Source organism: Patella vulgata, chromosome 1 (assembly GCF_932274485.2).
Source record: "Patella vulgata chromosome 1, xgPatVulg1.2, whole genome shotgun sequence".
Taxonomy (NCBI): Eukaryota; Metazoa; Mollusca; class Gastropoda; family Patellidae; genus Patella; species Patella vulgata.
The window spans coordinates 64,831,387-64,856,985 of NC_065879.2; the positions used below are offsets into that span (position 1 = coordinate 64,831,387).

Below are 25,599 nucleotides of genomic sequence, written 5' to 3' on the forward strand. Positions count from 1 at the left end.
CACCCCATACTGATATCAAGTATTCACTACCCATAGCATGCGTTCACAATCCATATCTTGCTACATCCTAACGTGCACTTTCATGCTATTTCAAGCGTTCAATCATGCTATTTCAAGCGTTCAATAAGTCACGTGTGTACTATCCATACAATAGTTGACAATCAATAAATAACATGCGGCAAACAATATGCATCGATTATCCATGTCATGCTACATCAACACCAAACTCAGACTACACATAGGAATTCACTAAGCTTTTATCATTCGTGAAAAATCAGCGACGTGCCAAAAGAAAATCACCAAGTGTTGACAATCGTGTCCAACCCTATTTCATTTACAATCTCGTTCATGCTTTTATCCATAGGTCACTATCATCATAATGCTACACCCAACTGTTCAAAACCAATGACAGGTCAGAAAAGCATTCCGAACCCACGAATTGCTACGTTCAAACATACTTTTACTACCTGTTCTCACATTCAAGCGTTCACCGCCTTCCTCGTGCTACAACAACGCGTCCACTGCCCACTCAAAAATCCGTAGAATATCCATCCAATGCCACTAAACAATCGTTCACAATACACTTCATAATTTCACCAAGCGTTCACTATCCATGTCATGCAACGTGCTATAATAACAGCGTGTACAATGGTCATTCAGCAATTGTTCACTGTCCACGGCCATGCTAACTTGAAGCTTTTATTACTAGCAGTTTGGCGTTCACCATCTTATCATGCTACATCAAAACGTTCACTGTTCATCCCATGCCAACCAATCATCCTCAAAAGACCGTACAATATCCATAACATGCACCAAGCAATCGTTCACAATTAATTTCGTAATTTAACTAAGCAATCCCAAACCATTTAATGCAATACCCTCTTTCTGTGCTATATTAAGGTGTGACATGACAATGCTAACTTTAAGCCCTTTTTACTTACAACCTCATGCTACAACACAAAGCGTTCGGTGACCATTTCTTGTCCACACGCCATGCTAAATAAAAGTGTACACTATCCATACTATGCAACTAAGCAATCGTTCACGATTCTACTGTCCATGTCATTCAATATCCATCTATTTTTAAATGTTCATCAGTTACAACCAAGCGTTCACCTTTTAGATATATATTTGCAAACGTTCACCTGGCATGTGTCCTTATCCATGCATGTTCTATGATCAAGCATTTACTCTTATCATTTGAGTATTTAATAATCAGTCACAGCTGTATAAGGTGCGTGTTTATTATTACATATACCATTTCTGTTCATTCCACTGACTTTCATGTAAAGTCAAATTAATGTGAATATTACTAAAATACATTCATTAAACCAAGTTAACCATGCAGGTACTAAACATTCAATGTCAAGGCCGTAATATCGCTACCCAGGTCTTTAACCATATTTATTTTATATTTAAACATTCATTATTTCACAAGGAAGCGACTACCTTTATTATCATCATTTGAAGCATGTTGATATCCGTTTAACTACAAATAAATATACATATCGTGGAGCCTACAAGCATTGTGGAGTGATGACACTGGTAATATAGTTACGTGACCTGATGAGTAACACATGGCAAAATGGTTGAGTCACTTGACTTTCATGCATGTTTATTCACAATTTAAAAGCTAAAAATCATTATCCATACATTCACAGTTCGTGCAACTATCAGTCACTGTATTTAAGCCCACGTTCATTCCACCATTAAGCATTCAACATCGATGTCATACCAAGTATTTAGTTAGCATAGTACCCAACAGCCAAACTCCACAGTGGAAGACCTATCTATCAGTCATTATCCGTGCCATACGACAATCAAACAGTCATTATCCAATCATTCATTGCGCATACCATTCTGTACTCAAGCATTCGTTAAGCATACATCAAAATCACGCATTCAGTATGTACGTCGCACAACAACCAAGCACTTGTCATACATCTGTCAAGTACATACTAGGCGTGACTAAAAGTTAATTCTCAACCAGCCAATTCTTAAACATGCATTATGCAAGAGCAAAATCTGCTTATTACAAGTCTTTCTTTAGGCCTGAAATGTTATCTAAATTATCAATTAGACATTAATTAACTTATCCAGACCATAATAAACTCTCGATGTCAAGGCTAGCCTTCGATGTTGGCTGGATTAGATTCCTATATGCCGCTAACGGCTATTGATAATTAAATCAATAAAAGTGGATAATCGAGACTATGCTGTTTATATGAATGATTTTAGTAATGATGACCGAGACTATGCAAAAATTTCACCCGCTTCTTTCTCGGCTCATAGTAGATCAATTTGACTGAAATTTTCAGTGTTTAACTATTATAACGAGAACTGCTATCTCTTTATCTTATCTCCCATAATGTATCTTTAACTAAACTACCTTACATCTGTGGGGCTGGCAGTGAAACGTATCTGGTCGCCCAATAATCCGTTTACAAATTGTTGCACGTAAACACCCCAATGCATTATCAGTGGTTTCATTTAACAAGGGATCTTGTACAGTGCACGGCATCCAACACTTAAGCATTATTACAAGCATAAGTCATCCACGGTGGATGCCATATAGCTTCCAGTCATCATCGATACCATACACTCGCGTATATACAGCCACCATTTATTCATTCGTCTGTCAATACCAAGCATGTCATGTCAATACCAAGCAGTCAAGATACCCAACGGCATCCAACATTATTAAAAGCATAAATCATCCATGCGTAGCTCCCAAGCATTCGTCATCGATACCATAGACTCGCGTATACACAGCCACCATTTATTCACTCGTCTGTCAATACCAAGCAGCTTTAGTTATGAAAGATGCCCAACATAGTGCGATTCCATTCCTCTTCCGGGTTTCATTTAGCAATTAGATACGTTTTCAGTGAGATTAAGCATTGTTCGCACAGATCTTTTGGCAGAAATTATAAAACCTTGGTGGAATTATCAGTGGAGCATATGAATTAAACCCTATTAAAATTCAACACTCATTGACCGGGCATTTAATGTTGTCCATAAAATGTTAACCGTATGCGGTCAGTAATAATGTAATCCTATTATCAAGCATTTGCATTCCACAGATTACAAACATCCACTGTCTATTTTAGGTAAACATACTATCTATACCAAGCATGCACTCTCAATGTCATACAATCATTAAGCACCCGCAGATTACGAACATTCACTGTCCATTTTAGGTAACTGCAATTATGCATCCATAGTTTATAACCACCACGATCCATATCAAGCATTCACTCTGTCAGTCATAACGCATCCATAGATTACAACATTCACTATCCACTTTAGGCAACCATCACTATCCACATCAAGCATTAATCCCATTCAATCATTAAGCATCCATTATAACATTCACTATCCATTTTAGGTAACCACCACTATGCATATCAAGCATCCACGTAGGACGAATTTAGTCCAAATGCGATACAATCATTAAGCATCCAATAAAGTACGTGTTAAGTCATTACTTACCAATAATTCCATTCTGCCATTGTAACACTCGTTCAACAATAGTTTAGTAAGCATGCTATGGACACGTAAATCATTCAAATTGCATGTCGTCCACGCACACACTTTGCTGTTTAGATATTTTACTTACATCTTTATATGATGACTGATTTACTATTAATATGCAACCATCGAACATTCGCTTCATTGACATGCAGTTAGCAAGCATTCAGTACAATGTTCATCCAGCAAGCTTCAACTATCCATAAGATACTGTCACCAAGCACACTGACCATTTATCCACCAAACATTCAATATTCATGTAATACAACCCCCCCACAAGTCACTTCCCATTTATCTCATACAATCATTCATTATCCATAAAATGTCAAAACACATGCTACAAAATTGGCATTACTTAAATATTTACAGCCAAGAAACAACACGTTTGCTGTATTGTACTTTGCAACTGGACAGTAACTAGCCGTGTCATATCTATCAAGTTAATCACATTATGCAGATATAATATTCATTGACATTCACTACTTATATGTTTTGCAACAATAAATTAGTACATTAATCAACATATCTACATTTAATTTTGTGTTTTTTGGCATTCAATATCGGGTTTATGTGACTGCAGTCTTGTGATATAATTAACCCAATGTCCATTTTCTGGCCCACATTCCCAATGTAAATAATGAAAGTATTTCTGCAGCAACTGAGAAGTCGTCTGTTATGCATCAGTCATGTACTTATTTAGACTGATAATACTGATTAATACCCCATCATGATTGAAATCCAGGGTCCGTGAGCGTCTGTCGATAATGATTAAGGAAACTGTTGCATGTGACATATTTTCATGACATAGTAAAAAAAAAAAAAAAACACAAACAACAGCAGGAGTTAGCAACCGTGCAAAGCTTACATTTATCAAAAACTGATTTCAAAATATGAGACGATAGAAAGCACCCCTGGTGAAATAGTCAAGTCCTTATAAATATAATGTGTTTATGAAAGGCAGAATACTGATGGCAGTCAGGCACGGCAATGATTAACTACCCGTGTATTGCAAACTGACATACAATATGTTATTCAATAACTCACAACCAAGAATCATTAAACATTCACTGTCAACGACATGCAGTAATCAAGCAATAATTAATTACCCGTGTATTGCAAACTGACATACACTATGTTATTCAATCACTCACAATATTATGTCTCGCAACCGAGAATCATTCACTGTCAATATTTTGCGACAATTAAACACTCACTGTCAACGACATGCAGTAATCAAGCAATAATTAACTACCCGTGTATTGCAAACTAACATACACTGTGTCCTTCAATCACTCTCGCAACCGAGAATCATTCACTGTCAATATTTTGCGACAATTAAACATTCACTGTCAACGACATGCAGTAATCAAGCATTCCCTATGCGTGATACCCCATCGACAGCAGATGCTATCCGTTACTTAAAGCATGGATGATCTTGGGCGAGGAGAGAGGAAAATTATCTTACAGTCACATCCGAGCATTCACAATGTACACAGTTATTTCAGGAAGATCGAAAATTACAAGAACTTTGAATTTGTGCCTAAATAATTCAAGCATTAACAAAACACAAATGTGATTCCTTAAATCAGTTTGTACTGAATTGACAACTATCGAGTGTACAAGGCAAGGTATACTTGAAAACCCGTTACCGCTTTTCGCTTGAGAAGTTCACATATCTTACTTAAAGAAGGCGGAGCAAACTTTTTTTTTCTTTTGCATTAGTTGTCAAATCTTCAGTTATCCATGAAGTAGGCGACATGCATTCAAACCCCATGTTTTGTTTTAAGAAAGCTGTTACACGATAGATTTCATGCCTTATAGCACCCGGTTTCTCACTGACTGTATTATAACACATCCAAAGTGCAAGACAAAACGAGGACCAAGTACACTCTAAACAAAACAACCCCAGAAGGCGGCCACACAATAAGCATACATCTGTAAAGGGGGTCCTTTTAGGCTGGTCCTATCGTGACAACTACCTTTGCTAAAAGGATACTTACTATTCAGGCCTATAGCCTACTTACGGACCAGAATGTTTTGTTACTTCAGCTTATACAAACTTCATATTACTGCTGCTGTTCCAGATACCCATTTATTATGTATTTGTAGATGGTGAAAAACGATGTATGTCTATTTTTACGTGCGTGTAGGCACTATCTTTTTATATGGAATGGCAGTGTGATTTCGATATGTCTTGTGTTGGTAAATGCTCTGTGTTACGGGATGTTCGTATAAGTTAGTATGGTTTATTTTGAGGTAAACGTGTTGTATTTATGGATGTGTCATGTTGATGGAAAGCCGTTGTTCATAATGGTTAATATATTTTATATGTATTTATATTACTTTATATATCAAAAAGAACTAGTAGTAAAATAAAAGTCGATACCTACCTTATTGTACAACAGCAGGAGGAATTAAGCCAACTGATTTAACGTCAATTTATTTCATGTCGGCTTGACTAAGAATTATTCAGGACCTGAAAAATACGAGAAGAGTGTTTTGGCACAAAGCATCAACCACCAGTCCCGTGGCACAATAGCAGGTGTTAGGACTAAGCCCATGCAACCAATACACCAGTTGTATCAGAACATACTACATTACAGCATTTCTTAGCTACCAAATAGACGAACATGTGACTTTTTAAAAAAAGTAAATTAATGTAAAATTAAGTAATAACCACATTGAGGAACTAAATTATCAATATGTAATATTGATCATGAATTATTTGAACATTTTGACAACGTTGATCACGAGCTTGGATCAGTTTAGATGTTTTTAAAATAGCATGTGTCATCATCGCGATGGAAATATCGGACACTGTTATTCTGATATTGCACAAGTTAGGGCGGCACCGTGTTGGTTAGTATAACGAATAACGTAGTGAATAATGAGCGAAGTGCGATACACACAATGATTCTAACATCGACGAAGCGTTTCAACATTTGTAATAAGTCATCGTTGATTACAACCGTCACGCTCATATCCATCCGTTGGTCTTAGGTATGATTCGGCCAGATCAGTTACCCCCCAAAAAAACGGAACCGTGGTGATTGTTACTTAGGTTTACAAAACATGACTTGCGGAAAGACATTATGGGATATTCCAGATGTGAGACAAACAGTGATTTTAAACGACACCATGTAGAATTGGTGTAAACAATCTGTCGGAAATTGGAGCAGTAGTTTCAAACGAAACATTTGAAATCTAACCTAAGCATATGTAATAAAATGAGCAAGTGGTAGATATCGGACGATGACATTATGTTGAATGTTTCAAGGGTTTAATATAACACAGAATAGCACACTCTCTAGTGGCACTTTTGTCTACCAATAGTTCCTTAAGGAATGTCTGGTCGGACTTTGTCCGCTGACAGTTCCTATCGCTTGCTATATAGCTGCTATATGAAAATACCGCCCATCCCCACCTCTGTCTAGGGCTATTTTTGAATCTTTTTGGACCCTGATTCTTCTTTGTTTGCCAAAGGAATCATTTGCCACAGCTGACACATATTTACATGTATATAATAATTCAACAGTATTTTCAAGCAGAATTTTGCGATTAAAAACATACACAAAATACGTTTAAACTGATAAGCCATTACGAGACTCAAACATGCGCAGACCGCCTGATTATTTAATCACTAAATTCTACTTGAACATAGTGTTGAATTATTATAAATTTGTGTCAAATATGACGAGAAATGATTCCTTTTGCGAAAAATAAACATTCAGGGTGAAAAATAGAAGGTACGGGTTCCAAAATAGCTTAAGAACAGAGGCTCGGAAGAGCGGTATTTTACCGTATTTTTATATTGCAGCTATATAGCAAGCGATAGGAACTGTCAGCGGATATAGTCCGATCAGAGGCAGTTCCTAAAGGAACTAATCTACCAACAACCAGTTACAAACTTTTATACATACATCAACATGCATAACATTAATTAAAACGCTAAAGTCAAAACATGCCAAACAAAACCTAGCACAAACGCTATTCCAAAGACATACAAAGTATACCCTTGCTATAATTAGCAACACATAACATAGTAGACAATCCACTAGATTTGTCCGCTAACACAAAATAAACCCAATAGCAAAACATCTTAAGTTAAGTATACACCCACCGGCAGCTTTTATGTGTGTATTGTTTAAAAAAAAACATTTGTTTTCGGGCATGTCATTGACATATAAAATAATATAAACCAATTGTCGGTAAACATTTTGTAACTTTTAACACGCGAGTGTTCAATTTATATTTTAATGGTCTAATCAATTATGAGCGACCCACTAAAAGGTGACTAGATTTGTATTCCTTATGTAACGCCAATTTTGCTTACAAGGAAATGGTTGCTTGGTGGTTCCAACAGGTGTGACCGTAAACGAACATGTTGGCGATACTATTACTTCATTGAAATGGGATGTTAAATAAAACTATTTCACACAATTAAACAGAAATCAATCTTTTAGCTATTTGAATTCCACAACAGAAAGGGGTGTGATGTGTTTAAGGACACCTAGGGCTAGAACACCAGATACCAATTTAGACCATTCAGCTGCTGGTCCCCGGGGTTAGTTCGGCACGACTATTGGTGGGGTGGGGGTGCAAAACAATGGAATTGGGTCAAGTGGAACCATGTGTTAAAAAACTTGGTTTCATGTTTAACATCTGCAGCGGTTCCATCGTCTTGCTATTTCATGTACATTAGTTTAGTTCATATGGCGTCAAATAATCAGTTTGGACATGGTTAAGGATTTGTACAAGAATTAAAAAAGCATTTAAGATCCATCAAAACCCATAATATTATTTACCCAAATGATAATATTTGGACCAAATTAAATCCACTGGTATTGTATTGTTACATCATTTAAACACCATCGATCTATTATGAGTTAGCGTCTGTTATTACTCGTTTTATGAAATTAAACTAAATGGGGTTTAGCGCCCTACTCCGACTGGGCTGTATTATGTACACGCCAATGTGTACACGGGGCCTCGGTTTTTCAAACCCATCCGAACGACTATACGTTGTCCCTTGCCAGACCTTCCGTCCTGCATCCTGACAAGAGGAGACACGCCAGGAATTTCCGATGACCTTTCTCGGGACCTCGGTTTTGCATCCCATCCGAACGACTATACGTTAACTATTTCCAGGTCTTCCGTCCTGCACCACAAACGAGGAGGAACCACACCGGATAATCCTGATGATTTCATGTACATTAGTTTAGTTCATATGGCGTCAAATAATCAGTTTGGACATAGTTAATGATTTGTAAAAGAATTAAAAAAGCATTTAAGATTACAATAGCACATTAATGGGACTAACATAAATGTTAAGTATCTGTATTTATATAATTCGATTTTGTGCACGAACCAGGTAACTTTAGATCTAAATAATTCTGTGTGGTTAGATAGGCATAACTAATAGGCATTGTGAACGTTAGATCCATCGAAACCCATATTTGGACCAAATTAAATCCACTGGTATTGTATTGTTATTACATCATTTAAACACCATCGACCTATTATGAGTTAGCATATTAAATTAAATGGGGTTTAGCGCCCCACTCCGACTGGGCTGTATTATGTACACGCCAATGCGTACACAAGGCCTCGGTTTTTCAACCCATCCGAACGACTATACGTTGTCCCTTGCCAGACTTTCCGTCCTGCACCACTGACAAGAGGGAGCCACGCCAGGAATTTCCGATGAACTTTCTCGGGACCTCGACTTTGCATCCCATCCGAACGACTATACGTTGACTTTTTCCAGGTCTTCTGTTCTGCACCACAGGGATCGAACACGGGCCCTCCAGGTTAGCGAGCCAACGACTTACTCACTGAGCCACCGTGACCACGACTCTTTTTATGCCAATGTTGCTGCTTTTAAAATTGGCTTTCCTCATGCATGACGTTACTACTATCAAATCAAAAATATCTGCTGCCAACTAGATAAGACCTCTTAGCCGCTGATCCCTTTACAATGGTGATAGGGTTTCCTGGATATTTTCCTTGCATATTTTACTTAGTCGAAGTACTATTGTTCACTGACAGCGACTTTTTTTTCAGTACAGAGAGAAAATAAACAATGATTTCAAGGTGAAAGTAAAGAGGGATAGGTGTTAAAATGGACAGTGTGGGAATTGGAGAGATGCACTGTACGTATATATTTATTGTAAATTTTAATCTGGACTAAAAGTTTTTGTGGCCACCCAGCAGGTTAAGAGTTCAATAATGATATGTTTCAGGTTCGCCCGTTTACATTAATGAAATCTTGTGAAAGCACACATATCAGAGCTATTCTCGATATACCTTTTTAAAAACACTTAGAGGTTGTTTATTCCGAAAGAAGCCCTGTTGATTGTAAATTTCGATCCGTTTTCTTGAGTTATCTTTCAATTGATACTTTTAAATCCGATGAACGCGATACAGAGCAATAGCCCCGGTCAATTTTTCTTTAAAAAAACGTAATGGGGTTGTTCATCCTGGCCTATGTTATTATGTTGTCAACCGGTCGGTCGGTCCGTTTACAACTGCTACGTGAACGCCATAGAAGCAAGTTTCTGACGAACATTTTTAAAATGTGGGAAACATTAGGGTCATAAGAGGACAGGCTATAATTGTTAATGGGCGTTTTTCAAATTTTGTGGGAAACGTTGGACGAACTTTATCCATAATCAGTGACCTTACAGTCGGGAGTTACCCCCTTTGACCTAACTTATAAAAACGATAGAGGCTATAGATTTTAAAGGATTTTTTCCAAATAAGACGGGAAGCATTAGCACCAGGAGAGGTCCAACCATATCGATATTCACGATCCCGCGACCATCGGTACCAGAAGTATGTCCTCATAACCAAAAACCTTCTGTACGCGATAGAAGCTATAATTTTCTACGGATTGTTTATTCCAAATTTGGTGGGAAGCACCGGAGTAAGGAGGGGTTGAACGGTTTTAATAATCAGCGTTCCCGAGCGCCCCCGGCCCCCTCGAGTTTTAATGGATCTTTTTTCAAATTTGGTTTGAAGAATTCAGACCCTATCTAGAGTCTCCCGTAAACCTTGTGAACGCGATAGAGGCTATACCTGTTAAAATATTATTAAATTTGAATTTAAGCAGTATGGTCATGTGAGGACAAATGCTGTACGTATTCAGCATTGCAAAACCTTACTTTTTGGTGCAAAGCATTGGGACTGATGAAAGGGCGAACATTATCGATATTCTACGACTGTCCGTACTGGAGTTTCCCTCCTTTTTTCGAAAACCTTGTGGATGTCATAGCTGCTACAATTGTTAACGTATTATTTTTATATGGGATGTGAGGCATTGAAATCATGATTGGGAGAAGCCTATCGATATTCAACATTTACCCCCACCCCCATTGTAGAGTCTTCAGTCTTTAATGGATTTGTTTCAAATCTGGTGTGAAGCAGTGGGGGTATGGCAAGAACCAGCCTTCTAAATAATGCACACTTTTTTTTTTCTTTTCACGAAAAACAATTTTTGCCGGATTGTTTTAAGGTTGTGGACATAAGGGATATATTTTCAGAGTTTTAATTTCCGATATGCTGTTGTGTGGGTGTATTTCCACGTTTTGTGTGTCTATCGTATTGTGTGTTTACAGGCCAGAGTTCTTAAGAGTTTTAAAATTTGGTGGGATTGTTCATTGTGGGAAAACACTATAGGATTTCAAAATAGTTGGTTTGTGGAGTCAAGGAAGCCTAGTAAACGTTCTATAAATAAAACATTTTTTAAAACTCACATTCATTCTAGCATTTATTGAATGGCAGTCTTTGGCGCCTGGTTATTCCAGTCTACACGGGTAGAGGTCCTCTGTGGGATATGTTTAGCCTCGTTAATCGAGTCGCATCATCACAAATGGCGCTCGAAAGCAATCTGGCACGCGATTCGTGTGGATGATAATGAGTTAAAGACTTGGCTCCTTTAATGCTCCTTATATACTTTGTTTTTAGAGACTTGTCTCCTTTAATGCTTCGTGTGTATTCCTTTTCTCCCTGGTTTGATTTGGCTGTTCATCTGATTTATGGAAGATCGCATTGTTGGGTTATTCAATTTCGCTTAGTTTTTGGTGATGTTTTAACGATAGCAAAGATCTCTTAGTTAATTTCCTTTTTAAGTACAACTATAACCCCAGTCACCAGCTTACTGAGTGGATACTTCCGTATACAAAAGCTGGATTATACTACATGGTCACACCAGAATGCCACCTTGAGCATTACCACGATAAGAAATTCATAATTAATCTATAATATTTTTCATATGTTAATAATTGAGAAGTAAACTGATGGAACCTATTTTTCAAAGTTGGGATGTTTACTTGATCAAACTGGTATGGGAGATATTGACATGGTCAAAAATACAATAAACGATTTCATTGAAATCTTCTATGTTTGTTTTTGTTTGTGGAATTACTGTCTTCATCTAGCATTTCATACCTATAGATGAACCTAGTCGGAAGATATAACTGTACAGAGCCACCCCATCAAATTCAAAATAACATTATCAGACCAACACAATTGACAATTATATCTGTACCTAAATCAAACCTTTAAAATTTCGTTAATGGAGCAAATTCCTATTCTGTCTAACAACTATAATTTACCTAATGTCCATCCCCTTTTATAAATAGCAGACATCCCTAAAGACCAAGTCGAAACTTCCTTAAAGATACTACTATCTTTTTAATCTTCTACCTATATGTATTTGAAAATGGGATATGTGTAATGACCACATTGATTTCCCAGATAAGCCCACAAATTAAACAAGTTCAACTACAGTGTCAGCTAGTGGGGTTCCCGTTAGTATCTTGGCGTGTGCACTAGTACTCATACTTGGTTTGTAATGTAATGATGAAAAAAAGAAAGAATTCCCTTGAGGTATTTCGAAAGATATACATGTAAATGTATTTTGGGTTACGTACAAGTTGTATTTTGATACTGGCAACTGAGTGGCAGGAGACTTAAACAATTAACAATTTAAATTCCCGTTAAGCTTGATAGTGTATACTCTTTGCACACAGATCGTATCGTTGGCAAGAAGAGAATATTCTATGTGTCATTGCTATCAGGATGTATCTTTTGTTCTATTGATATTTTCTATACTATCGAAAGTGTGAGGTGGAATATGTTCATTTTTGCAGAACACCTGCTACTATAAATGTGCTGATTGTTTTTATACCTATAATGCCCTATGGGACATCCACTAAATATTGGCTCCGTAATCATTATTAAATTTGTGGTAAGCCGCCCCTGACAACCCCCTTCTCTGTTACGATACAGTATAAAACATAACTGAACTAATTCTTCTTTTGTTATAAAGATGTGTCCTATTTAATATCGTAAGAATTTCGGTGAATATTTATGGAGCCATTGACCTCGATTCAAAAATTATGTACACAGTTTATTATTTGGTCAGAACGATGTGCCGTTTTACTATCTACGGTTTATTAGACTTAACGACCTGGAATGCCGTAAGAATATTTAGAATGCGTTCATAGTGCATTTAGAATATTTCTCCACAAGAATGGGCCCTAATAATTGGAATATTCTGACGCCATTCCGCCTTTAGTGTGACGAGGGTTTAACAATAATGTTCTGTAAAAGTAAGAAAAGAATAAAAGGGTCGTATAAAGAAAACTAAGGGAGCGCAAAATATAAGCAATGATGTCTCTGGATAATGTAGGCCTTTTTTGTACATGTGTGTGTTTATGCAATCTACGTGTATTTATAATTTGTAGGCTCTGAGGCACAGACTACTCAGGGAACATTTAAAACTGATGACTCCTTGTGAGTGGTTTATAGGTTTTAAAAGAAGTTTTAAAATGAATAGTTTGTGTCGAGTGGACGTTAAACCCCATTTCTCTCTCTCTCTTTAAAATGAAAATGGTGCGTCTTGAAATTAGCGGGTGGCGTTTAATCTAGAGGTTTTCGGATGAAGTCGATCGTCTTGAGATTTGTGATTTGCGGAGCATAAACGTTTAGTGGTATATTGTGTTGTTCTGTTAGAAAATGGAGACTCAGAAGTTTATAAAACGCCTTGACATTTGTGGAGAGCGTGTATATTATTATTTGTGTTTTGTATGAAAATGGAAACGCGGTATACGTTAAAATTATTTGTTTTAGCTGAAAACATGCAAAGGCAGGAATAAGAATTAAAATAGAATAATAAACTGATATTGAATTAGATATTATGGAAATTTTGTTGATTGAATTCATAAAAGAAATTAATTTACTGTTAAATTGCGTATATATGTTATTTAGTACTGTCATGTAGTGGTAATACGCTCACACAGAAGCAATGTCTCATAGCAGCATATTTGAAAGGAAAACTTGAATGTTGACCAAATCTGGAAAGATCTAAAAGGTTCCCCCAAGAAATTTAATTGCTATCGTGTGTGTAATATCCATAGGATCCGTCCTCTCATGATCCTAATGCTTCACATCAAATTTAAAAAACAATATGTTAAATATTGTACCCTCTATTGCGTTCACAAGTGTTCGACAAAGGTGGCATACCTCCAAAATAAAATGCACCCAAAATTTGAAAAAAATCTGCAATAGTACTAACCGCTTTCACCTTAACGAGAAATTATGATGCCAGAATGACATCTTCTCGTGGTGTCGATGCTTAAAACCAAGTTCATGAAAAATTGCCATGTCGAGTGGGCAAGGGCAGTAACTCCAAAACGGAATATCGGGGAAAGCTGAAAATCGATAGGGCTCATGCTGCCGATGCTTTAACACGAAAGTATCCACTCGAAATCAAAGCGGGAATAACTCTGGAACAAAAGGTCGTGGAGCGCTGAACATCGATAGTCATCTTCCTCTCTAGGTATGTAATCCTCACACCAATTTTCAAAAACCGTCAAAAATTCTATCCTCTATCGCGTTAAAAAGCAATTGTTGTCGCCGGAGACACCTATAGACGCCCAATCTGCATTTCCTGAATGAAGCGGGAGACTTGCCACTAGCTATCATATGTTTGTTTCACATAATAATGTACGGTTATCTAGATATCCAAAACGTTCATTTATGTGTGGGTTTTATCAAATAAGTCGTCCAGTTGTTATTAAGATTCAATACGACAAAATATAGCTTTAATAATTTTCAGGGAGTTAAACGTAAAGAGAGAGGAATAGGTTTATCGTCCACTGTACGCAAACTAGGCCATTTCGGGACTAATATATGGTTTAATTTTAGCGACCCTATTCCTTGTCACGTACAAGTTAGGAATCGCAACCACGCCAGTTGACTCAGTGATTGGTCTTATAATCTAAAGCGCACGCCACCTCTACCTTAAACGCTCACTTCTATTTTGAATGTTTTCGACCACTAGGATTAATATATAGTTTTGTGTAATAAAATCAAATAAAATAATCTCCAATTTTATTTTGATAGTTTACGACTCAGATATTTTGTAGAAATTGGTGCATACGCAAATTTCGTTTTCGTTTTTATTGTGTAGGTTATTATCTTATGCCTTACAATGCAGACAAGAGTATGGCAAAGATTAAGTGGAATACGGGAAAGATTCTGCTGTTTAAACGTGAAAATGTAATACTATTGTTAGAAGTGTATTCAAATCAGTATAATGCATAGTACCCTGTTGGAGTACAAAGAAAAAGAGTATCGCAACAACTCTATAGTGCTAATGCTTCATCAGATATGTCGGCTTGTTTACGTTCTGAAAGGTGTTCATTCACCCTGAAATCCCCCGGAGGAAACACAGAACCAATAAGAAGATAAAAATTGAAGTTTAAAGATACATTATGTAAGATTTAGATAAAAAAAACTTGCCGTTCATGTTATAACACCTCAAAAATAGATAATGCAAAATGAATATAATAAAAATGACTGTCACTTTATTCTGTGAGAAGTTATTAGTGTTTGAAGTTTTGACATAACGTGGTTAAACTCTTAAATGGTTGCGGGTTTCTAATTTATTTAAAATCGGAGCTACGCAATGTTCTAGAAGTTGATTATGGGCTGGTCATATTAATAAATGTTTAAATAATAATTTATATAACATTAGAAGCCAGAAAAAAGTTCTGCAATAGGCATATTTAGCTCTTACATAATGCATTTTTTAAAACAAAGTGATTATTTGGAATATAAATTATTTTAAGTGGGCGCACCTTTCTCTGTTGAAATTAGAGATTACTTTGGATATCAAACCGGTTTGTTGGATCTACGAGTAAAACCTTCAGTTATGACACGTGAAATGTAACCAACTGGCATGTATGTTTTGGTGAAGCGCCCACGAACATCATCAATGATATTTCACATATCACTGCAATTTTAAACTTTATTGAATAGTTCCCGATTACGTCCGTCAACAATTGCCTTGTGAACACGACAGTTTTTGACCGATTTGGTGTGAAGCATCGTGCCCATGCGAGGACGAACCGTATCGATATTCAATGTTTTGCGACTTTACGGAGTTATGCCCCCTTTTCCGAAAACATTGTGGATGCGAAAGAGAATGTAGTTTTTAACGGGTGTTTTTCAAATCTGTTTGAAAGCATTGGGATCATGATTGGATGAACCCTATTGATTTTTCATAAGAAAACAAACCCTATCGATATTCAGTGGTATGACGTTTTTGCCGAAAACCTTGTGAACACGATAGAGCTGGTATTTTTAAATGGATGTTTTTCAAATATGGTTTGACGCATTGGGGACATGAGCAGATGAACCTTGTTGATTTTCAGCGCTCTTGACGGATGTTTTTGTCTGACGCATTTGGGTTAAGACTGGGTTGAACCTATTGATTTTAAGCGTTCCGCGACTTATGTATGAGAGGACAAACCCTATCGATATTTAGTGTTCCGCGACTTTCTGTTCCGGAGTTATGCGCTTTTATCGAAAAACTTGTGATCACGAGGCTGTAGTTGTTAGCGGGTGTTTTTCAATTTTGGTTTGAAGCGTTCAGAGACTTTTTATTCGGAGTTCTCTCCCGTGTCCGAAACTTTGTTAACGCGATGGCAGTTTTTCAAATTTGGTGGGAAGCATCAGGGTCATGACTGGATTAGCCCTATTGATTTTCAGCGTACAGCGACTTTTCGTTCCTGCGATATCGGTCCATTGCCGAAAATCATTGTTAACGCGATAGAGGCTGTAGTTTTTCAAATAACGCGATAGAGGCTGTAAGTTTTAAATTTTGGTGTGACTCTGCGAATAAACGGCGGGAAAAGAAGTTAACAGGGGATAATACAGCAATTTACTTAGGCTTCGATATGTGGTAAATGGACAACAATAAAAGCAAGCTTAAAATGGATTTCATCTCAATCAAGTCACGTGAAAAACAAGGGGGCTTGAAATTGGGTAGCTTTTTTAGATTAATTTTTTTTAAGAGGGATTTGTTTAAATATGTTTTTAGTCCAAATATATCATTAAATCATTCATTTTGTACGCGGGAAGGCATCTCCAACTATAATTTTAAACAAAACTATATCAAACGATGTTACAGAGTAAATAAGGATACTTTTGATAATTTATTCTGTTTATGTCATTGTGTTTGTATATCACCGAATTACACATACAATCGATCAGTCACGTTTCTGGGGCGTCTTTCCCATATATATATATATATTTTTCTATGAATCGACACTAAAAGCATGAAAATATTAAATTGATTTCGCTGAGTTCGATATATTGAGGAATGGCGAAAATGCGATATTTTAAATTAGGTAATTGACGGTAATGATTTAAACTTAGTCCTGACTTCAAAAAAACCCCAAAAAAAAACCTGTCATACTATCTGACAGCTTATGCAACTTAATATACGGCGATTTCTATTTTCACAATTAGGCATAATGTTGATAATGATCATAACGATGGTGTTTACATTTGTTTGTTGATGTGACCTCATGACCTGTGACGTTTAGATAACGTCATATGGATATCATGGCTATTCACTGTGTCAGAGTCACTTTTCTGCAGGTAGGGTGAGTCTGTCGTTCAGATTGGGGGTCACTTTAGTGCTGCGATGTAAGTGTTGTATATACGTTTTGTGTGTGTGTGTGGGGGGGGGGGGGGCATGAGCAGATACTTATCTTTAATGGCTCAATACCACTCTTGTTGTAACTGAATAATATGTCCCAATCTTTATTCTGATCAACAAATTGTACTATTTTAGAATATTACAATTAATTGATGATACAAATTTCATCTTAACACACCTTATTTAAAATTTTTGAAAAATTCAACATAATGGTTTGAAACGTCTAACATAAACCTTTTCAAACGAAACTTCGATTTAAAAATATTTTCGAACCCTCTGGACAAGTAAAATAGGATGTAATGGATAATTTACACAACAGGTAGGACACTTAAACATCTAGTACTTAGATAGAGATAGTATTTATTTTCTGGAGCTTTCAAGCCAGCAAGAGTGTTATTGTCCCTTTAAAAAGCAAGTCTATCACTTTTCTAGGTTATATAAATGAAATTACACTAAATATATTTCCATAATATTGAGAAGTATTCATTCTGCTTCAATTTAATACAATTGAGTCATTATATGGCAATTGAGTCCTTATTTGGTATGTGTGTGTGTGTGTGAAAGATGTATAACTGACTAGAACCACATTAAGAAATAATCATCAATAAATTATAGTACCAAGGATCCTAAATCAAGTTTTATTTACCTAATTTACAGGTGAATGAAAATAAATCTTGTGTTGGTTTGTCTTTTTTTTTTGAAAATTAGGTAAGAAAGATAAATATTATACGAAATAAAAACCAAGACAAAAATATACTCAAGATTTTGGTCTCAAAATGTATTTCCTTAATTTAAACTTTTTGTCCAACATAATTTAGAGACTTGGGTCGAGTAAGTGACGGCATGCCCTACTACATAACCAGAAGTCGGTCTTGTAGAACCAGTGTGTGGTAACTGGTTACTAACAATGTAAGGTATGCTCGCACTTCACATAGCTAACAAAGTGTTTTGAAAGTTACTCTCGATATGACGCCCGTTACCACTTCTTGTTTAAAAAGTTCACACAGTTGACAAACCTATGCTAATACATATTTTTTGGACTTCTGCCTATATAATGGTTTTGAATAAAGTATTTTCTTTTGTATCACTTAAAATTGATAGTAACGATTATACTTTATTGTAATGTGCGTGCTTAGTGTAGGTCCAATTACAGCGTCAGCAAAACAACAAACTGGTGTCTGATTAGGAACGCTCGGTTATATAGAACACAAATTTTAAAGAAAATTTACTTTATTCGATTATTTCAGCTGATTTTGGAATGCAGTTCTTTATATTCTTTTTCAATGTTATCCATGCATGTTTAATTAATTAAGCTCCGTATTCAGTAAATTATATATTTTTCAAAGAGCATGAATTTCTTGTACCTGTCTAGGCCGGTCATCTCATGCATGATAAGTAGCGATTAAAAAAAATTATGTGGATGATAAAAATTTCTCCAAAGCTTGCCAGTGTATACATTTTACAAAAATAATTCTCATCTCATGATAAGTAGCGATTTCAATTTTTAAGTGCATTATAAAAAAATCCCCCAAGCTTGCCAATGCATTCATCTTACAACACTGTTTGGGCTAGATTATCAGTCGTTGTTTGAGAAGAAATAATTGTTGCTCTGTTAATGCCGGGTTGATTCATGTTAGCCAATGTCATTGTTATGACATTAGTAGAATACCATTAGGGCCAATCGAATGGAAACAGAAAGGATTCTGATTATCTCGTAATTAGGACATAATTATCTCGTAATTACGACATAGGTAACTCGTAATTACGACATAATTTTAAGGTCACCATACAATAACATAACATTGATTTATCGGGTAGCTTGGCCAACACCGTACTTTATTTTATGTTACAGAACAAAAATACATATTGAAATAAAAGTGGCTGTTGATAGATTGCAATCGGTGAATTCGTTTCATGCTCTCATTAATATCATTCATTAATTTCATGCTCCCATTAATATCAATAATTAATTTCATGCTCTCATTAACATCATTTGTGTTCATACTGCCATTAATAGCATTCTTTAATTTCAAACTCTTAATTTATTTCCATGTCTCATTCAACGATATCATTCAATAATATCATGCTCACATTTATGTCATTGATAAATTTCGTGGTCTTATCAATATAATGTAGCATTATTACCATCATAACGGTTTAACGTCAAAACTTAAAGATGACGACGCATTGATTAAAAGGGATATACACGAAACAGCGTTAAACCAAAACGGCCCCAAAATTTGGTCAACACAGACATAAATTACAGTCAAAACCACCATTAATTGGTCAAAATGGCCACAAAAAAAGTGTTTATCTTCTGCAGAGGATGCCATAATTTGTGACATTTTCAATTCATTATATCTTTGTAAATACTGAAACTACCTGAACAAATTTTAGACTGAAATTCCTGACGATGAGATGCATCTATGACTACGAGATTCATCTATGACGATATTGTAGTTTGTATGAGCAGAGCATTTTATCAAATAACGTTCGTGAACTTTAATGTAATAAATTGATATAATGCTATTTTGCTCGCATTAATATTGTCCATTAATATCATGCTCTCATTAATATCATTCTTTAATTACATGCTCTCTTTAACATTCTTTTAATCCATGCTCTCATTAATAGCATTCTTTAATTCCACGCTCCCTTTAATATCATTCTTTAATTCCATACTCTCATTAATACTATGCTTTCATTAAGACATGTGGTGACCTTAAAATTATGTCGTAACTATGAGTTAATTATGTCGCAACTACGAGATAGTTAACTCGTAATTACAAGATTTTTTTCTTTCAAATGATTGACTAATGATCTTCCGTAATATAGCGCCAAACCTCGACGCGAAATGCGGGGGATCGAGAGTTGACACCATGTCCTACATCATTTTTACATGATGTCCACATAAGATTTTGTGAAAGATGGAAAACTCGCTAATTCCTTTGATCCACCGAAAAACGTCGAAAGCCGAAGATGTAACTTGATTAGAATTTTTGCTTCAAAAGTAGTACTACCCTATTTTGTCAGTGTGAATTTAAAAATTATAGATTGAAAGGAGGTTAACTCCATAAAAATACAACACAGATGTTCTTTTCTGATGTAGAGATGGTGACGGTCATGTTTTGTTAAAATAGCTTAACAGTGTAGATTTGAATCATAAATGACTATACGTTACAAGTTCAAAAGTGAATATGACTCTGACTCACTAATCAGGAGGTACCGGATTCGAACCCTGTGTTGGCCGAGAATGTTCCTCAGGATTTTACAGTTTGGTTCCCCCTTGAAAAAGCTTCTAGTTGTTCGGATGGAGCAACAAACTTTTTCGATGAAGCCAGACAAAAACAGTAATGGGGTTTAGCGTCCACTTGGCACTAATATAATATGGCTAAAATTATTTCAATACTTCGCCTGCTCATTGGACTCTGTAGTAATGGGAGTAAACTGTGGAGACCCTGGAAAAAACCCACGAGGCACACTGCCCGAAATAAACCATATCCGATATATCCAGATCGTCACGTGATGTTCTCTTTTCGTTTGCTTTTCGGCCCTGGGTTGGTTTTGGCAGATCAGGACACACGAAAGACCGACATTTTCTCATTTTCGTCCGGGGTATCATTGCTCAGTCAGTACTTGGTCTGAAAGTGAAGATGGACTCATTGGCGAGCATATACAAACCGTGTAGCAAGTCAACTTTTACGATATGGTGAAGTTAAAAAAAACCCACACAATTAGGACAAGTACTTAAAATAGTACTTAGTGCTTCCCTAACCTACAGAATATACTACAGTCGGGCGGTAATGCGAAGATTCTTTTTCAAAATTGTTTGCATCGTTTTAAAACCAACCACTATCACGACTTCGTACCCATCTATCGTACTTAATTAATTAATGTTAATCAGACTCAGTATTAATTTAAATAATACTTTATTCAATAAACGGAATCGGATTCAACTACATGCAATAAGTCTATATAAGCTATGTCAATGCATAAAAATATATAAATTTTGTCTTTACAATAAACAATTTTGCACAAAAATACAAACAGTAAATTACAAACATTATACATTATGGAGAGTACTGTTGTGAGTTTTAATAATTGTGATGGTTAAAATGGTCAAATTAAGGACACATATTGTTTTTATGAACCTTTACATTTGATTACAATTTAAAAAAATAAATAAACAAATATATTACAGTTTATTTATATAAAACAAATTTGGATAGTGTATTTTATGTCGAGTAATAATTTGTACAGCCTCTTGAAAAAAAGTATATGTAATGGCCTTTTAAAATATAAATTATTAATAAATATCAACTAACTTTGGAACTTAACATTAATTATGAGATATCAATATATCTAGTTTTAACTTTTTAAGGTTGTTAAGCACGGTCGGTAAAATTAAAATTGTGGTATAACTTTGGCTGATATTATTCTTCGCAGTATAAACATGTTAACTGTACAAGTGTTTAATACCCATGTAGCCAAGTATATCAATCGTGACAAGTAAATATATGAAAAGATCAAATTGCTAGATCTATATATTATCAGAATGATCTATCGAGCGAGTTCTACCAAATTGAGCGACACCACGACTGGACGTGGACTCCCTACATAAGCTCAATCCCATAATTGTAAGCGATGTCAGGGGTACACTAAATCGTAAGCATGTACTTTCTCCAGCGCGACACCGGCCAGCCGCAATTTGTGTCTTGTTAAGTTAAACAAGGCTATGATTTAAACATAAACATAAGTTTTGACCAAATATTTGTAATGACAGCAGACAAAAACATGTTATACAATATCAACAATATCGTAATTATATACCCATACACTACAGATGTTATCCTTATTACTATGACACTAACCTTGCTCTCTTAAGAAATGCGCCTCATAAAAACTAACATCACTTATATACACAAACCTCATTTTAGACATACACCTCATTACGTATACACGAACCCCAACTCAAATATACCCCTCGCAACCCTGCAGACCAGGGTCTGAATCAGAACATCCACAACACACTCTAATACACAGAACGTAACCAAAGCATACTAACTTCTCTCCATAAGAGAGAGGTTCAAATACTAAACATACCATTTCCGCTCTATGGAAACATACCACAACCAAACCGTGTCTTTTCACCCCCCCAATTCAAACACGCACCTCGCTAGTGTTAACTTTGGAGGTACCGATCATAAAGAAACTTCGCATTCACTTCAAAAACGCACATTAAGGATATTATAAGAGTAACCAGACACGCTTAGACTGACTTTAAATACTTAAATACGTACTTCAATCACGACCACGCGAACGACAACATCTCATTCGCGCCTCAACTCAATAACAAAATGAACCTGAATAGAGTGGTATCTTGGAAATTAGCCGGTGCGATCGCTACATCGTCGTAGTTACAGTATAATCCAGTCGGTCAATTTGGCTACTCATTTTGTATACGGGAGTCTCCGTTGACATATGTAGTATCTGAAAGCAAGAGAAGCATATAAATTTTTTTTGCATACTTATAAATTTTTCATAATGAAGAGCGTATCGATGAATTGAAAACAATTAACGTTCATTCCAATAATGAGCCCGTTTGAATATATTGTGTTCAGTGCACGTATCCCAAGAATGAGTATACTTTGTTCTTTTTTTTAATATGGATTGGACAGCGTCATACTGGAGAACGTCAATTCAGTATGTATATTTAATTTCCAAATAGTGGGGCAGCTTAGAAAGCTGATGTGAACGTTCTGCACTAAACACTGCAAAATTCCAGATGCTACCCATTGGCTTAGCATTTCACAACTTCATCCAAATATATTATGGCGGCCATCTTGGATCTTTAAGATGTCTGCTATGTAAAAACCTATATCTACCAATTAGGATCCAATCTTTGCAGGATCGAGGAATACAATTATAACATATAGAAAGGGCTACACTTCCTGCAAATATATTAAGGCGGCCATAAGATTTACGATTTCCGCCATGTAAAAAAAACTATACATTTTTATATATCAATATCTTATTTTCTAAACAACATAGGACCGCAATCTTGGTGTCTAAACATACATTACAATAGTCAATGAATAAAATCGATAATAGGATAATATTGTTGTTATTAAAACAAAGAGAAATCCACTTCAATAATATAAACAGATTTGTTTGTCAACTTATTTGAACCAACACTTTCTTGTGTTAATGAAAGCAATCTGGTCCTTATCCAGGTAGTATAATGGCATTTCTGGACCCTCAAAATGTATGCTTAAACATCAAGATTGTGATTTTAACTGATTCAAAAGTTGAAATATTGGTATATATAAGTATACCGAGCTCGTTGGGTTTGTTTAGATAGCGTTCTCTTTCTTTTGTTAAAGGGACAATAACACTCTTGCTGGCTTGAAAGCTCCAGAAAATAAATAATATCTCTATCTAAGTACTAGATGTTTAAGTGTCCTACCTGTTGTGTAAATTATCCATTACATCCTATTTTACTTGTCCAGAGGTTTCGAAAATATTTTTAAATCGAAGTTTCATTTAAAAAGGTTTACGTTAGACGTTTTAAACCATTATGTTGAATTTTTCAAAATTTTTAAATAAGGCGTGTTAAGATGAATTTGTATCATCAATTAATTTAATTATTGTAAAATAGTACAATTTGTTGACCAGAATAAAAATTGGGACATATTATTCAGTTACAACAAGAGTGGTATTGAGCCTTTAATTAATGCAATCTGATCCCTTTCTAAATTGTATAACAATATTTGTCGATCTCCAAAATGCAGGTTTATGTACGACGATTAAAAGACTAACGTTAACTGTTCTTGTGTCACTGAAGCACTCTGGTCCTATTTTAGATGTTTTAGTTGCATTCATTGGCCCAAAAATATAGGTTTAGACACATAGATTGCAATCCTAAATGGTTTGGAAGCTGAGATATTGCTAGACATATTGTTTTACATAGCGGAAATTTTGAAGATAGAACATGGCCGCCATAATATATTTGGAGGAAACGGGACCTTTTCTAGATTGTATAATTGTATTCATTGACTCTGAAAATGTAGGCATAAACACCAAGATTGTGATCATAAGTGGTTAAGTAACTGGGATACAGATAGCCTCAATACCATATTTACCTATCAAAATGAAAACCTAAGGTAGTATTTGTGTACAATTTTGGTCTTTTGTCCAGAACGTTCACGTCCATCCAAAATCTGTTCCCAAGTTCGTAATTAGAACATTAACCGAGGTGCATGTATTTGCTTAGAATCATATTTGAACAACTAGAATAAGCCAAATACCTACCCAAAAATTTGAGCGGGGGAGTGAGTCTGTTCTCTAGCCAAAACAAAGGTTATTCAAGCGTCTCCTCCGCGAAGAAAATGAGGAAATACAATATCGTTCACCCTTTTCTATCTCAAAGAAACAGTTTAGCATATAAATTGAATAATGATCAACTAAACTGTAATGCTTATCGAGATTACCATGATGTTGTTGATAAGTATAACAAGTGTTTGTCTGCTTTCATTTCAGATCTTTAAAAATAGTAACAGTATGCTATTTTTTTAATCCTAATGTAAAATGTTAGTACACAATATGCTGCCCTAAGCATACAATATTGTTCTTTATGAAATGTCACGAAAGCCGGAGTCTTTTCAACCGCTAACCTGGTGTGGGAATCTCTGGAGTAAAGTCAGATTTATTTTTCAATAAGGGATATAAATAGAGTAGTATGCAGGTGTAATTAAAAGGTCTTTTCATTCAACGCAAAGCATTGAAATACATGTCACAAAAAAAGATAGCCATAGACGGCAGATTATCCGAAAGGAAATCTTGGATATTGACCAAATTTGATAATGACCCCTCATGCCTTCTCGAAATCCTAAAAATCAATTAAAAATCGTAGCCTGTATAGCGTCCATAGGTTTTCGGAAAAAAGAGGTAACTTCGGATAGGAAGGTATGACGTAAAGCAAACCTGCGTACACTGTTTTGGAAGCCTGTTGATAGGTACTTGGTAAGCGATCCCAAAATGTGGATTTCTTATGT

At 35.7% G+C, this 25,599-nt stretch overlaps 1 protein-coding gene across 3 annotated transcripts in view; it reads right to left on the reverse strand.

Moving 5' to 3' along the window:
• Window positions 1–25,599, reverse strand: part of LOC126824985 (chitotriosidase-1) — a 269,851-nt gene that overhangs the window by 104,053 nt on the left and 140,199 nt on the right. For all 3 annotated transcript variants that reach the window (XM_050554439.2, XM_050554674.2, XM_050554519.2), the window contains exon 3: window positions 5,922–6,007. The gene's annotated coding sequence lies outside the window, so the exon portion shown is untranslated. The remainder of the gene's footprint in view (window positions 1–5,921; window positions 6,008–25,599) is intronic.